The sequence below is a fragment of the Morus notabilis genome, unplaced genomic scaffold (assembly GCF_000414095.1).
Source record: "Morus notabilis unplaced genomic scaffold, ASM41409v2 Scaffold139, whole genome shotgun sequence".
NCBI classification, from domain to species: Eukaryota; Viridiplantae; Streptophyta; class Magnoliopsida; order Rosales; family Moraceae; genus Morus; species Morus notabilis.
The window spans coordinates 197,958-204,159 of record NW_010361068.1 but is presented as its reverse complement, the minus strand read 5'-3'; positions in this window follow the sequence as shown (position 1 = coordinate 204,159).

Here is a 6,202-nt window from a genome sequence, read left to right as displayed (position 1 = left end):
TAAAATTTTTTATTTTTTGCTTTGTTAATAATATAGAGACATATATGATATGATGTTAAAAAAACACATTTGTTGTTGTTATATTATTAAGATGCACCAATAGATACATAGCCACGTTGACTATTTCAAGTGGATTTGGCAAGTGATTCTTTCGCTTCTTTTGTGTTGGAAATTATGGAATTCTACTTTCAAAAACAAAAGTTATGGAAGTCCGAATTCAGATTCTGCAAAATGTAAGAAACTAGAAAGAAGGGTTTTGATTCCTTTTTAATTTCTGATTTTTTTGAATAAATCTCTAACTGTTTTTTTGTTGCCAAACAAAAAGGGAAAAATAAGAATTGAGAACCCGTTTCTGTCATATAGACAATTGCCCATTCAAAGTGTGTTAAGTGGCGCCCAGACACGCTTTACAAAAGTAAATATTTGATTTTTTTCTGATATATTAATCGTTGAGAAAATGTTATAATAGAAATAGAAATAGCAAAAAGAGAGGAAAAAAGTAAAGTAAGAAAATGAAAAATCAAGGTCACATTCCATTCATATGATTTGAGTGTGGTCGATCGGACTCGGTTATCAATATTCGTGATTCGTGGGGAGATTTTTTCTTTTTTTTTTTTGTTTTATTTTCACACTATGAGTCTAGAAGAAAAATTGAAACTTCAAAAAATAAAATAAAATAAATAAAACACGATTTAAATTTGCAAATTTTACGGATTACTTTTAGAAAATAAAATATCTACTCTTTTTTTTGTGTAGATTATCCTTTCATCAAAATTTCAACTATTATCAATTAAAAACGCGCGTGAAATTTACTTAAAACAACGGTTATACAATCGTAAGGAAAAAAAGAGAAAGAAAAAAATGATAGAAAAATAATAATAATTGATATATTATTATTAGTGACTATATAATAATAAAATTATATATATAATAAATTAATATGCTAAATAATTAAAAAGTAATTAATAATTAGTATATAAATAATTAATTTATAAGTAATTAATTAGTGTATTAATAAAAAATAATTAGTATATTAATAATGTATTAATATTCTATTTTCTAAATAAATAAGTAACTTTTAATTACATAATTAAATAATTAGTTAATTAATTATTATAGAGAATCTTTTTAAAAATGGAAATGAGGAAATAAACAAGAATGAGGGACTACAGAAGCAAACAAAAAAGGAAGAGGGATCAAAAAAAACCAAAAGGAAGAAAAAAACATATACAAAAAATGAAGGACTAAAATAATAAGATTAAATAAGGGTTAGAGGAAAAATAAAAATGAGGGACCAAAGAAGCAAATAAAAAAATGAAAGAGTACCCAAACAAAGGAAGAAAAGCAACAAAAATACAAAAGTATAAAAATGAGGGACTAAAATGATAAAATTAAATAAGGATGAGAGAAAAATAAAAATAAAGGATTAAATAATCAAACAAAGAAGGAGTGGGGGCCAAAAAAATAAGAGGCAAAAGTTAGAAAAGTTTTTTTTTTTTTGAAAAAAAAAAAGCAAACAAAAAAATAAAGATGGATAAAAAATAAAAGGAAGAAAGACAAATAAAAAACAAAAATGAGGGACTAAAATGATAAGATTAAATAAAGGTGAGAGGAAAAATAAAAATGAGCAACCAAAGAAGCAAATAAAAAAAGAAAGAGGACCAAAAGAACAAAAGCAAAAAATACAAAAATACAAAAATAATGGACTAAAATGATAAGATTATATAGGGTGAAAGAGAAAACAAAAATAAAGGACTAAAGAAACAAATAAATAAGGAATGGGGTCAAAAAAACAAGTGGTAAAAGTAAAGTAAGAAAAAAAAACAACAACAACAACATCACAAGAGAACAAAATAATTTAACCAGAGTTTAAATAGTGTTTTGTATCTACATAAATAGTAAAGTCACTCTCTTGGGTGAGAGGAAAAACAAAAATGAATGATCAAAGAAGCAAATAAAAAACGAAAGCAAAAAAAGCTAAAAAAAAATACGAAATGATGGATTAAAATGATAAGACTAAATAAGAGTGAGAGAAAAAACAAAAATAAAGGACTAAATAAGTAAATATAGAAGGAATGGGGGCAAAAAAAATAAGAGGCAAAAGTAAAGTAAAGTTAAAAAAAAAAAAAAAAACAACCTCACAAGATGACTTTAATAAAGTTGAATTTGAGTTATAACTTGAGTGTAATTTTTGAGTTGAATTTGAGTTATAACTTGAGTTGAAATTAGAACTTGAATAAAGTTGAGTAAAATTGGGTGTAATTGAAACTTAAAAGAACGTGAACTTAAATAAAGTTGAAATTTGAGTTGTCTTTTTTTGAGTTTTATGGACAAAGGAACATGCCCGAAATAACTTAACCAAAATTTGAATAGTGTTTTGTGTCTACATGAATAGTAAAGTCACTCTATTTTCTATTATAATTAAGATCAAGGGTTTGTTCTTTTAGAGTAAAACTCAAAAAAAGTTTGAATTTAAGTTACAACTTTATTCAAGTGCTTGTTCGTTTGTAAAATTTGAGTTTTAACTCAAGTTTTAACTTGAGTTTTGGGCTAAAATCTGAGTTCAAGTTTTCTCTTCAACTTAAGTTCTTAAACTCAAACTCAAGTTAATGAGCAATATTTTTTATATTCTTAAAAACGGCATAACTTTTTCGTTTTAATTTCGATTGAGATAATTTTTTTCTATGCGTTCACAACGAATAGACGAATAAAATCTTCATATATACCCTATTAAAAATTTTCATCACCATTGAGTTTTTATTAAAATACTATCTAAATACAAATTTAAGTTTTAATCAACTCAAACACAAACTCAAATAGATTTTCAATTCAAATCATAACTCAAATGTGCACATCTAAACACAAACTTAAGTTACAACTTCAACTAAAATTATAATTCAAATTCAACTCAAAATCTACACTCAAGTCACCATAACTCAAAAATGTAACCGAACAAGCCCTAAAATTGTTTCAGTCCGTCTAGCTAATCTAACATTACCTTAAAAACAAGGTCTATCTAACATCAATAATAATAATAATAATAGTACAAATTACTCCACAAATTTTGATCTAACAAATACTCATTATCTATGCTTAATCTGAGGTGAAATCTATTGTCATGTGAATTCATTCACGTAACCACAGTCTATAGATTTAGTCGGCACCAATTTGCATACAATATCTTCCTTCTCAAATATCATGTATTAGTTTACTTTTAAAAAAAAAATATATATATATATATGTTAATTTATCTCTATTATATTTTTTAATTATTTTTTAAAGATTTAATCTATAAGTGTCCACATAATAGTACATGATAAGGCACAAAATTATCTCAACTCATGGATCAAACTTTTTAAATTTAATAAACGAGTTAAATAAACTTACTGTATGGGTAGAACAATTACAGAACGTATTTTTGTATAGATTTTTCTAAAAATCATTAGAGAACTTTTTGAGCATTTTTATAGAAAAAGAAAACTTCAAATTCCAAACTAGCTGTTTTTTTTTTCTTTTATTGGAACCAAAATGTTGCTTGAGATATGGATCGTACCCATAAGAAAATAAAATTGAGAAGAAGAAGATCAGATTTTTGCCATGCGATTTGATAGTACCATGTATAGTACCAAGTTAGCTCAAGTTACGTCATCGCATAAATGATGGGCTCGTCAATTCGTCAATTTGAGTTTTTAATTCGAATTAAGATGTAATTTTATGTAATAAATTTTTATTATAAAAAAAAATATAACTATTTATAAAATATTTTTATTATAACAAAATTTAAATCAATAAAATTAAAGAGTTGTATTAATAAAAAGTCCAACAAGCTACATTCAACCTCAAGTTATATCAGTGTGGATCCTACTGCACGCTCTTTTTGACCGCGCTTGGCTTACTTGCTTTTTTTTTTTTTTTTTTTTTTGGAATTTCGATAAAACGACACCGGATCCTGCAAACCTCTAAAAACAGAGGAAGATATTTTTAACCATTTTGTTTTAAGTGTTGGGTAAGTGGCAACATGTCTTTCTTCCATTTTCACAATAATGGAGTGTAATTTTTTTTGTTTTTTGGGCTAGAAATGATATAGAGTAATTTACTCTTGCAAACATAATGTATATTTTCTTTTTAGCAAAAAAAAAAAAAAAAACGAAAAAATAACGTATATTTCTTATATACCTTTATATAAAGGTTTTTTTTTTAATGGTGCAGTGCTTTTAGATGCTACAAACTACATAGTATGATTTTTCTTTATTTTTCTACTTTATTTAAAACACTTTCTTGTTGCTTCAATGATACCAATTTGTAATGATTTTACTGCAAAAGAAAATGATGACAATTTGTATCATGGAAAAAATCACAAAAGACCAAATGGTAGTCCACTACAATGTGGCAAGTTAATTATGACCTTTATACAAGCAAAAAAGAAAAAAAGAAAAAAAGAAAAAAAGAAAGAAAAGAAAGAAAAGAAAAGAAAAGAAAAAATGTCAAGTATAACTTCCATTATAATGTGTCTTCGTCAAATAGGACAATTTTGATCAAATTTTAAATCATAAGGAAAGCAATTTTGTTTAAATCAACTTTTATATTTTGGATTTGTTAGAGGTTGGAGTTCTTTTTTCCCTCAATTATTGAAATAAGGATTTAATTATGGGAAGTAAGATTCCTAGTAAGGAAATTAGTGTAATGGAAAAAACATATCAGAGCATCTCCAATTTAATGTTATAATTAATGTGTCAATTGTAGATTTAGCATTTGAGTGTAAAAAATATGTAATGTTATTTGTTGAATTAAATTTTTCATATTCTATATTTTATGGTAAATTTCTCACTAAGTATAACATATAAAAAATTTGACATTTAATTGCTATTGGTTTGAATGTTTACCTTTTTCATGAAATTATTACAATTTTTACATTTTCTAATTATCTTAAAAATAAAAATTTACTTTTACAATTTTTAAAATTTTATAATTATGAAAAAAAAATAAATTTAATATTTTAAATAACATTACGCATTAAAATAAAAAATAAAAATAACGTACCGATCATACTTTTTAATACTAGTCTTTTGTGCGTGTGTATTTTCGATGAAGGTGAAAGATATAGAGGTAACACGAAGTGCTTGCTGGCAAGGCAGCAGCACTGCATTGCCCTGATGGCCCAATGGGTTTTAGATTCGTTTCCTGCGTAGCTCTTGGTTACGTGATAGGCCCTTTGTCAGCCCGTAATGTCAATCATTGTTGTTATTAGTTTTCCAGAGAATAAATTAAAAAAAAAATCTCAAGATAGGATTTTTTTTAACATTTCAGAACATTAATATTAATTTAATATTTTGACACGATAGTAGTGGTGCAAAAATGACACGTTCAATATGTTATTTTATTTGATGTTCTAATATATAATATCATTTCAAATGTTGCACGTATTTTTTTCTCATAAATTTTAATTTTGAAATAAAAAATGTATTATTTATGAATGGTTAAAAATGAGAATATCATTAATTATTACATGAAAAAAGATCTAACAATAAGGTGTTTTTTTTTTTTCTAAATGACCTAACAATAAGTGCTAAATTTAACATATACTAACTTCGCACAAAATATACACTGTTAACAAGGGCAATTTTCGAAAAAGATCATGGATAGATTTGGATGGTGAAACTTTTCTCACCGAACCAAATCAATAGCAGTAATGAGACATGCAAATCTTGCAACCTTTTTCAACGGATTGCCACCCACTACAATTAAAAAGGCTGCAGAGAATAATTTGCTTCGTTGAGACCACCAAAACCAGCTGCCCAAACTGGTGACTAATACCAAGAAATCCTTTTATAGGAAAAAAAAGAACTTATTACGCTAACATATCAATAAGAATAAGGTTTAAATTCGTATAAAATCACATAAAAGTTAAAAATATGTAAATTTAACGCTTAAAAAAATTAGAGTTACTGATACACCATGTATATTAGAGAATCTAAAAAAAAACAGCTATTTTCTTTTTCGTTTAACAACACAAAGAAGCAATTATTATACCGAAAAATTATTATAACGTTGGTCTTTATTAATATGTCAGCCTTATTTACATCTTGTTACCCTAATGCAATGGATATTGGATAACGATGATTTGCAGACATGTGACGCCGTTTAGTCGCATATAAAAAATCCCATTTTGGTTAGACGCTCACGCGATATGTCTCTCTCTGCT